This window comes from Benincasa hispida, chromosome 8 (genome assembly GCF_009727055.1).
Source record: "Benincasa hispida cultivar B227 chromosome 8, ASM972705v1, whole genome shotgun sequence".
Classification (NCBI taxonomy): domain Eukaryota; kingdom Viridiplantae; phylum Streptophyta; class Magnoliopsida; order Cucurbitales; family Cucurbitaceae; genus Benincasa; species Benincasa hispida.
The window spans coordinates 46,986,358-46,996,715 of NC_052356.1; positions in this window are offsets into that span (position 1 = coordinate 46,986,358).

Consider the following 10,358-nt stretch of genomic DNA (forward strand, 5'->3'; position numbering starts at 1 on the left):
TTGGTAAGGTCGCTCTAGGGTAGACATGCAGGCGTATTATAGGAATCTCACGGTGCGACCTAATGGAAGAGACCGTATGATGTATTGACACACTTCCTTTTCCCATTTACTATGAATAACTTCCCCTATTCACCTTGGTATTGACTCATGCAAACACTCTCCGAATGGAGTCCGCTCCCAGGGCGGCCCAAAGCCAAACATGAATCTCATGATGTGAACTCTTAGGGACACTAGAGCTAAAAGTACATTACTTCTCTCCAGCTGAAGTGTTCTAGACAGTTAGGGTATAAAATACTTAGCGATACATTTCGGCTAACTAAACATATCCTAAGTCTAGGTGATTCATCCGAGTATAACTTTTATACTGGATTTTTAACCTATGATGTCTAGGTGATAAACAAATTTTATTACCTCACACCGCTCACGCATGCTCATAAAATCGGTTTAACCTAACTCAGATGCTGGCTCGATCTCCAAGTAGTAGGTGTTCCATGAACCATCAACTTAAAAACCTTCAACCTTAATCATCTTATCTGACTTTTTGCCAAGATCTTGTCGAGTGAGTTTTCTTGTAACTTCAGTTTTATAAGATATCGACCTATTTTCTATGAAAATTAGGATTGCTCGATGGTTAACCCTAAATGAGCAGGCATCTTATCTTTGTTATAGATTTTAGAAGTCTAGGTTATTTTATAACAATTATAAAATAAATTATAACAATTAATAACCCTAGAGCATTCATCTCTAACATTCTTCCTTCAAACAAAGATGCTTTAATATAACACTTATATTAAAACTAAGCATGCATAGTATATATTTTATAACACTAATAAGATATAACAAATGCATGTCACATGCTTTTCCTATGGCGGGGTTTTAAAACTATATGGCATACTATATTCACACATAATCAAACAACATTATACATCACATGCATAATAGGTAAACAACACTAAAGGGGACCGATTTTGGCATTTAAAACAAACAAATAACTAATTTATTACAAAAAACAGCAACCATCTTCCCGGAATTGGCTTCAAACACTTTGAACCATCTGGAGCCACTCAGAAACCACTCGAACCGGCCCAAAAACTCCAAAAACCAAGTTGAACCGGTCAAACCGACTCAACCAGGTCAAACAGACCGGTCCAGATCGTCTGGACCGGCTGGTTAACGAACGCTGGCACGGTCAATGGAGGCGTGGGCATGCGGGTCACAAAGCAGGTCAGCGCATGGGTGCGCGGGTTGCAGGCGAACGACGCATGCAAGGCAGTTTTGAAGCAGGTAATGGAGCGCGAGCAGGTGCGCGTGCGAGAAACCGGGCAACGAACCGGGTTGGGTCGGGTCTGGGAGCCTTCTCTCGGGTCTTGTGGCCAAATTCGGGTCTGTAAGTATTTTTTCTCCAATTTCGTTGTTGTCCTCTCTCTTGAAATCAAGAAATTACAACCTAATTTCAACTCTAATGACTCCAACAAATTTACATAACTTTTTTCACACATTAGTGCTCATAAACATGTGAGCAATTACAAATTTCCACAAGAAATTTATAGAAAAACAATGCCAAAATCATAATAAATCCACTTTAGTCCATATTTTATTCAACATTTGAATCGAAAGGAAGAAAACACCCACCAAAAGAAATTGAGCGTAATTAAAGCATGCTTTGATACTACATGATAGAACACAAGACATACGTAGCGGAAAAATGACCTAATTACACTCTAATTGTTTTTAATTTAAAGGAAAAAATGTATGTAATTGAAGGAAAAACAGTAATTAAAAATTATCTTTGAAGCTCCCGAAACCCGCTTTTCCTTGTTGAATCTCGACTCAAACACGAACAGACCACCACTAGAGTTGACCTACTATTCTCTGGACTCAGAATTGGATTGTAGGACCCGATGAATGAAGAAAACCAAGAGAGAGAAAGAGATGGAAAAAGATGGAGATTTTTTGGGTTGGGTTTTTAATTACTGTTTTTCTTTCAATTGCATGCATTTTTTCCTTTAAATTAAAAGCAATTAGAGTGTAATTAGGTCATTTTTTCGCTGCATATGTCTCATGTTCCATCAGTAGTATGTCTCAACAATTGAACCTTTTCTTAATGCTTTTCAGTTTTAACTTGTATGTCGTTAAGAAGGAAAAGTTTTAAACTGAATTAGTGCTAGTTTGGATTTTTAATCAAAATTGGCTAATTGGGCTAGTTTTAAGAAGGAAAAGTTTTAAACTGAATTAGTAATGATAGGAGTAGTCGGTATTTACAAATTTCTTTTGTTTCAGTTTGGAGTCGAATTAATGACATCAATTCTCCGAGTTAGAGCAAAATGACACCGTTGCCGAGGAAACCATTGATGTTTCATTAGTTAAATTTCTAGTTAGAGTATTCTTTTGCTTTTGATTTGTTTTCTTTTTGTGTCTATTTGTTCTTTTATAGTAGAAAATATCGACAGGTATGGTTTTCCATATGCGGAGCAATGGGATTCACCAGAGGTAAGAGAGATTCGTGGTCTTTGAGATCAAATTTCTGAACTAACCTCTGTTATGTAAGCTTTGGCTAATATGCAGGTTCAAAATTCGAACGGCCCTGAGTGCGGATGTCATCCTCCTTGAGAGTTGACTGACCAAGCATTGTTGCCAATGCTATATCAGTCTGCCCACGCATGTATTTCTTTACAAGATATAGTTAAGGAACTTTTTAATCGCTTTGGTGAGTATGTGCAGGAATGCCCCAACTATTTTCAAGAACCCATCAATTTCCAACAGGACGACATCTATTTCAAACGTGAGGTCAGAGCTAAAATTCAGAGTTTGAGTGACCAAATCACTCAGATCACTGAATTAGTTAGGAAACTGGAGGAGTCTTATGAATCACCTTCCAAGGATGCTAAGGTGAGCAGCGACGATATGAACATAGATGATCCCGCATAACAAATGGTTCCTCAAATTTGATCAAGGTAAGGCATTGGATTATTTAATGTGTGAATGTACTAATGATTTTTCTAAGCGCGTAGGAAATCATTTAGAGCCATCCTGTATCTATGGCACTGAGCTCGACCTTGTGATGTAATAAGAATGGACCGATTCTGATGACGTGGCTTATCTTCTGCCACAACAAGAAGAAGTCAATGAGGTTAAGTCTGAGTATGGGCTTAATTTAGAAGAATTTCAGGTAAAAGAGTTAGAGGCTCCCAAGCCTCGCCCTATTCTTTGTACTGGTATTCCTCTTATTTTTGAATTTTTCTTGCCTTCATCTCACAAGTCAGTTGAGTTAGAGTCTTTATTTTCTACAGAGTTAGTTCTTAAGTCTTTTCTTTTATTTCCTTTTATTAATATGAAAGATACCAAATTCGACCTGTCTGGTTCTCTTCAAAAGATGAAGAGCATTGTAGTCTTATTGGGCTATATCGACTCATCCAAGAAGGGACCAGAGAAATACGAGAATTTCTTTGTACATTGACAGGGGACAGATCATGTCGAGGAATCGACGTTAAAAATTTTTCGTTCTTGGAGGGAGCCAGGTGACAAAATTTACTGCTTTCTTTATTTGTTTTCTAGATTATGTTTCTTTTTATTTTTGTTTCGTAGGGATGACTTAGAGGAGATGAGCATCTTTTTTAGGCAAGCCTATGACCACCACCATCTTGTGTGCGACTATGTTTTCAGGGGAAGTTTTCTACTCCCTTGTCTTTATTTTCATTGGGCTTAGATTAAAGATATATTGGGGACAATGTATCGTTTTAAAGTTAGGGGTGGTAGTTATATATGTATGTCTGACAAGTCCTTGAGCACCTGAGCTTGGACGTTGTGGTTGAACTGTTGATATGATTTTTATGATACATGTATTATGATGATGACTTTCTGTGACAGGATTTAGATAACTTTTTCTTCAATTTGTTTAGGGTTCACAGAATGTATGTATGATTTGGGCTAAATCTAAAAATTTTTCTTGATTCCCTTGCATATTTTGAGAAAATAGCCATTTTATTTGTGGATTTGAATGCTTAGGATTGGATTATTTAGTCTCCAAAAGGTCTAGGTGAGGGTTGTTAAGTAACTGAAGCTCAACTTAGTAATGCATGCTTAGGTTTTTTTCCAAACTCTTGTGTTGTAAAGCAAAAGCCTGTTGTATGCTAATTAAAAGGCAAGCATGTTGTGGAGTAAAAGAAAGTTTGTATGATATTTTTGAAGGGGATTACTTTTCTTTCTTGGGTTAGGATTAACCTGAGGGGGTTATGACACCCATAGTTTTCCCTCTGAGATAAAGTACCCGAGGAATGAGTAAGCTTTGACACCTTGTTAGGAGACATTGCTCGTAGTTGGATGATTCGTATGACACCCGTGTGGGCAAGGCAAAACGAAGCTGATGTGTCTAGATAAGGTTTCCTCTTTCTTGTGTATAAACATGAAATAAATAAATAAATAAAAGGGTTTGATTCCCTTAAATGTTTCATTGCCACCTTGAGTCTAGGGAGCTTAATTCTTGATCCTCTGAGCCAAAGTAGGGGAAAACGAGTTGAGGGCTGAATAAAACTTTCCTAGGCTCATAGAGACCTAGATAGGATTGGCTAAGTAGACACACACGTGGGGGATAAAGAATTAATTTTAAATTTCTTGATTAAGTGTATGCATTTGAATGACCCTTTCTTTGAGAAGAGTTTGTTAAATTTAGCCTTGAGATCCGAGTACTCATTTACATCATAAGTTTCATACCTATATTTTGTTTTGCCTTGTTCGAGACGAGCAAGAATTAACACTACAAGAAAAAGAAGTTCCCCATGACGCTTAAATCCGCTGCTAAGAGATCGGTCATCGGGAGATAGGGTCTCTCCCGACGACATAAGGGATCGTCAGGTGATAGGACCTATCTCTAGACGCGGTAAGGGACCGTCGGGAGATCGGTCCTATCTCCTGATGCGGTAAGTTATTCATCAAAAGTTCCTTAGGAACTCCCAGCGGATCTCCCGACGGTTGTCGATAGCCATCGGGAAATCAGATCTGGTATATACTCATATCGAGCAGCCTCTCTTCTTCTCCAATAACCCCAATCTAAAAAACAAACCCTAGCCGATGACGCTCCCTCTCAATCCTTTCGCCGGTCGCCTGTCACCGCCGCTCACCTGTCGCTCGTGTGCCGTCCGTTGTTCATGTGCCTTCGCAAGCTCTCGTTTCCTTTGCCTTTCGTCGTTCAATTCATATCTCCAGTGTCTTTCCGATCACCGTTTGCCATTTGCTCCGATTCAGATCTCCGTTCACCTTCCAGTTCAGATCTCTGTTCGCTGTTTGGTTTAGAATTCCGTTTGCTGTTCGCTTCGATCTATTCGCCGCTTCGGTGTCCTTCGCAAGCTTTCAACAGGTTCGCCCTCATCCCTTTCATTTCTTTTCTTTTATTTTGCAAATTCAAGCCATTGTTTCATTTTCTATCACTTTGAAATTCGATTACTCTTGCTTTGATTTATTGTCATCATTTAGCATCTATCTCTCTTGTTATGCTTTAAATTAAATATAATGTTTCTAGCATAGGTTTTTTTTTTTTTTTTTTTGCCTTCTTTATTGCCCTAATTGAGATTGACCCATTTCATTACGTTATAATTTATGAAATTTTATGGATTGTGGATGTTATTGTGAATTGTGGATTGTGGATGTTACAATTTCTGCAATTTGGTGGATTGAGTTTTTTTTTTTCCTTTTAATTCTTAAGGTTAGGGATTTAGTGACTAAAACTAATTAAAAATATATTTTAAATTTACCATGATGTTTGTGTATATGACTAAAACTTCTATTGAAAATTCTATGAACATTTAATCATCCCTCTTCTTAAAAGTTATCTCATGGTTTCTAATGATGAGCATGAATAGGAAACTGGTTTTAAAAGTTGATGATTTTCTTGACTTTTCATTCTGAAGCCTAGAATTTAGAATGACAATTTATTGTTTTATTTAATGAGCTATATTTGATATCTCATAATATCCTTTAATAGTGGATGTCCTAGAACATTGGTTCTTTCAGTATAAAATTAGACATATTGTTTGAAGTTAGCAGTTATTGTTGGTTTGTGCAATTGTTTCAAGTTGGAAGCTATTGTTTGTGCAATGGTTACTATTTCTGCAATTGTTGTCCTCAATCCCCGCCGATAGAGATGTTTTTGGAAGCTATGAAAATCTATCTACAAGTTGTAAAAATTATGGTCTAGAAAAGCTTGATCTAGAAAACATGATCAAATTTGGCTGTGTTCTTTGTCCTTTGATCAAATTGTTTATTAAATCAATCAAAATTCATGCTTAATACAGGTTATTGTTTTGGATTACAAGTTGGTCAGAAAAGATTTATTTTTAAGGATGAATAAAGAATGGATTAAAATAAGGAATAAGTTATTAGTGGAGTATAGAGAAGGAGTATCCGAGTTGGATTAAAATAAAGATTATGACATTTGAATGTTTTTGTTTTATTGTAGGATGTTGTTCGGAGATGAGGTTGGACGATTATTCAAGATGCTGTGTTCTAGACGTTGTTTTCTTTTCTGTATTTATTGACATTGTTTTCATTTTATTTCTTCCATGTATTTTTGAAAACAAATTTCTTTTATTTAGTATCGACTTTGTTTTATTGTAGGATATTGTAACTTTTCCTTTATTTGTTATAGTATGTATTTCGTTTTCTTTGTTTTATTTATTATGTGAATCTGTTTGAGTTGGATAATGATGCTTTACAGGTTATTCAGACCAAATTTAAAAAAATTACAAATTATAAATTAAAAAAATTTAAAAGCCAATATTAAACTAATAAAGGAACTCCCCACGCATATTTTAGCGCGTCGAGAGTTCCCATAATTCCTGACAAATAAAACAAACCGTTGGAAGAACTTCCGACGCATAAGATAGGGCATCGGGAGTTTTTGAGAACTCCCGACGCATAGAATAGGGTGTCGGGAGTTCCTAGAACAACTCCCAACGCCCTGTTTTATGCGTTGGGAGTTCCTCTCCAGATGGATTTTTCCTGACCAAACTCCTAATGATCCATCTTTCATCAGGAGAGGATCTCCCGATGCATTTTTCACCCTTTCCCGGCGATTTGTGGCATCGGGAGAAGTGCGATTTCTTGTAGTGTAAGTTGGGGGTGTTTGTTACCTTTTAAAAAGAGCTATTATTCTTAGCTTAATTTAGGCTCGTTAATGGATTTTATGTATTTATTGTCTTATTTTGTAGGTATCATGCACCGAGGAGGTAGAACTAAGAAATCGGAGACAAACGGGACTAATTTGAAGCAATTTGAAGGTGATTTGAGCAGCCAGGCTTCAGAACAGTGAAAATTACGAAACTGTCACTACACTGTCATAGCATTGCAATGCTCTATCCTGACGCTCTAAGATAGAATGTGTAGCATTGCAATGCTTCGAAGTTGCGCAACGCTAGCGTTACAACGCTATTTTCAGTGTTGCGACACTGCGATCTTTCCTATAAATACTCCCCTTTGTCTTTAGGTCAAAATATGCCAAATTTGGGAGGCCAAATTGATAGAGGTCGAAGTAAAACTCGTTCTTTCATCCATTCCCTTCAATTAATGGTATCTTTAGGTTAGTTTCGCTTTTTATTTTGTGTTGTAATCAATGGAACAGATTTGTATCTCAGATTCGTTTATGATTTGAGAGGTAACTCTATCTAGTTTCTTTGAGCAAGAGCCCTGTGTTTAATTTCTTGAAGGTTTCTTAATTAATTTAACTGCAATCTTGTGAATTTTTTTGTTGGATTTGTTTTAATCTTAATGGAGTTTTGATAAATTCTTTTGATAAATTCTTTTGATAAATTAATTAGTTGAAATTCTTGTTTGCAAAATCATCCTAGTCTATTCATCATTGATTGATTAACTTGCAAGTATTAAGATCACATGTTTAGGGTCTAGACTTTTTCTGGCCAAACTCATGTTTGCCCTAGTACAATCTTTGCAAAGAAATCATGCTACAAGGTATGACTTTTCGGTTTGTAGTATGTCTCAACAATTGAACCCTTTCTTAATGCTTTTCAGTTTTAACTTGTATGTTACTAAGAAGGAAAAGTTTTAAGCTAAATTAGTGCTGGTTTGGATTTTTAATCAAAATTGGCTAATTCGGCTATTAGAATTTCTAATAGGTTCAGGGATTGACAGATTCAGGATAATTAATTGGTGCCTAATGAAAGAATTTGCATAGGAACTCTCTCTTGTTTTAGAAATTATATAGACTCCTTTCCTAGATTGCATTTACCCTTTTTATTTCAACTTCACACATATTATCTTTTCCACACCAAAACCCCCGTTTATCGCTCTAGTAAGAAAATTAACACAATGAAACCAATCGCGCTTCTCTGTGGATTGACTTGGACTAACCACTGTTATGTTTTAGTAGTGATAGTAGTAGTTCGGCATTTATAAATTTCTTTTGTTTCGGTTTGGAGTTGAATTAATGATATCGATTCTCTGAGTCTGAGCAGTTCTCTTTAGGGGGAGAAGTCAAATTTGGAAGAAAATTTTTGGGATGTTTGTATTTCTTTTTCCAGTCCTAATTGTATAGATGTTACTAGATCTATGATGTTAGTAGAAACTTCTCAATCAAGGGGAGAAATATTACAAAATGATCATATTAATCAAGTGCCTGAGTTTAAGTTTTATACTAGAAGAAAATTCAATCAAGGGAACCAAAACAAGATAGTTGGTCCTTCACATTACCAATCTGAGACCCTAACGACTGAAACTGGTAATCTTTTTCTATTCCTACTCCTTCAACTACTCAAAGTACTTTTCCAGTAATGTCTGATCTCGATGTTAATTTTTCTTCTATTCATACTCCTTTAACTACTCAAAGTAATTTTCTAATAGTGTCTGATCTCGATGTTCTCATTGCCCTTAGAAAAGGTATTCACAGTTGTACCAAACATCTTATTGTAAACTTTATGTCATATAAAAAATTGTCAGATAGTCATAGATCTTTCACATCAAAGATTGATGACTTATTTGTCCCAAAGAATATACTGTTGGATTTTATGTCCTAAAACTCGTGGTTTGTAAACAACAAACTCATTCTGTTAATCGATAAAGTTCTTATTGAATACATGAATTACTTATTTGAGTTTTATAGAGAAATACAATAAACTAGGGCATCACATACTCGTAGTTTGCCTTTAGGTATCACATACCCATCACATATCCATCCTTAGGTATCACATATCCATAGGTGGTCATCTAAATAAGTTAGAAGACAAATCTTTAACTTTATGTATGTTTTATCTTGAAGATAAGATGATTAAAAGAACCAAAGAACCCTTAAAAGCTTATACATTCAAATTTTTATGGTCTGGTGAATGTTAAAGCATAAAGAAGGGTATAAATACTTCAGTAGTTGCACTCTTCTCACTGTAGATATATTGTGTCCACTTGATATAACCATAATTAGTAAGTTAACCCTTCACAGGTTGTTCGTAATAACGGCTGGGTCAAAAGGCTGTTTTACCTCTAAGATTACCTCTTGTTCCTTAAGTCCCACTAATCCTCTAATGAACAATTAGTTTTTGATCCGATCATCAAACCGAGCTCTCTCTTGGGACAATGAGAGGGTGGGGCCTCTTGTTCAAAACTTGAAGTCAGCACTTAAGGGAACAACCTCTCTAATATCCCTGAAAGCGAGTAGGAGTGAATTTCATTTTGCATCCTATGTCCCCAGTTATCTATTCGGTCTTACCCCTAAAATCGAAGGCTTATTGAGCCGATGCTATTGAGCCAACCCTCAAATATGCAAATCTAAGGATAATTCCAAATAAACAGGAGTTCATAGTTAGGTCAGGATTAAGGTTAAGTTACCTAGGTCATCGCTATGAAATAGTCAGTCTTAAACAGTAAACAACGTTATAAAGTAAGAGTGACTTATCTCTTGGTCTGATCTTATGCAAACTCATTGCACAGGACACTCTCATTCCTCATGTCACCACATGAATGAATTAAGATAACTTCGTTTGTAGCACTTACAACTCCCTGTAACAACTACTGAGTAGGCCACATCCGATAGTGTTACTAGAATAAGGCACCCAACCTTATTCGTATACTATAGATCATTTTGACTATTTACTCAAACCTGATCCACTCTTATATCTCCACATAAAGTTCAAGTACTTATGTAATACTCATGGATCTTTTAGTTTATTGGATTTATTTCTAAAACGAAACAAGCAATTCAGGTATTCAATAACAACTTCATCGATTAATAGAATGAGTTTATTATTTACAAACCACGAGTTTTAAGACATAAAACCCAACAAACTCCCACTTGACTATAATTCCAGTGGTAGATACATATGAATACATTGAGTTTTTGAGTTTTACAGAGAAATACAATA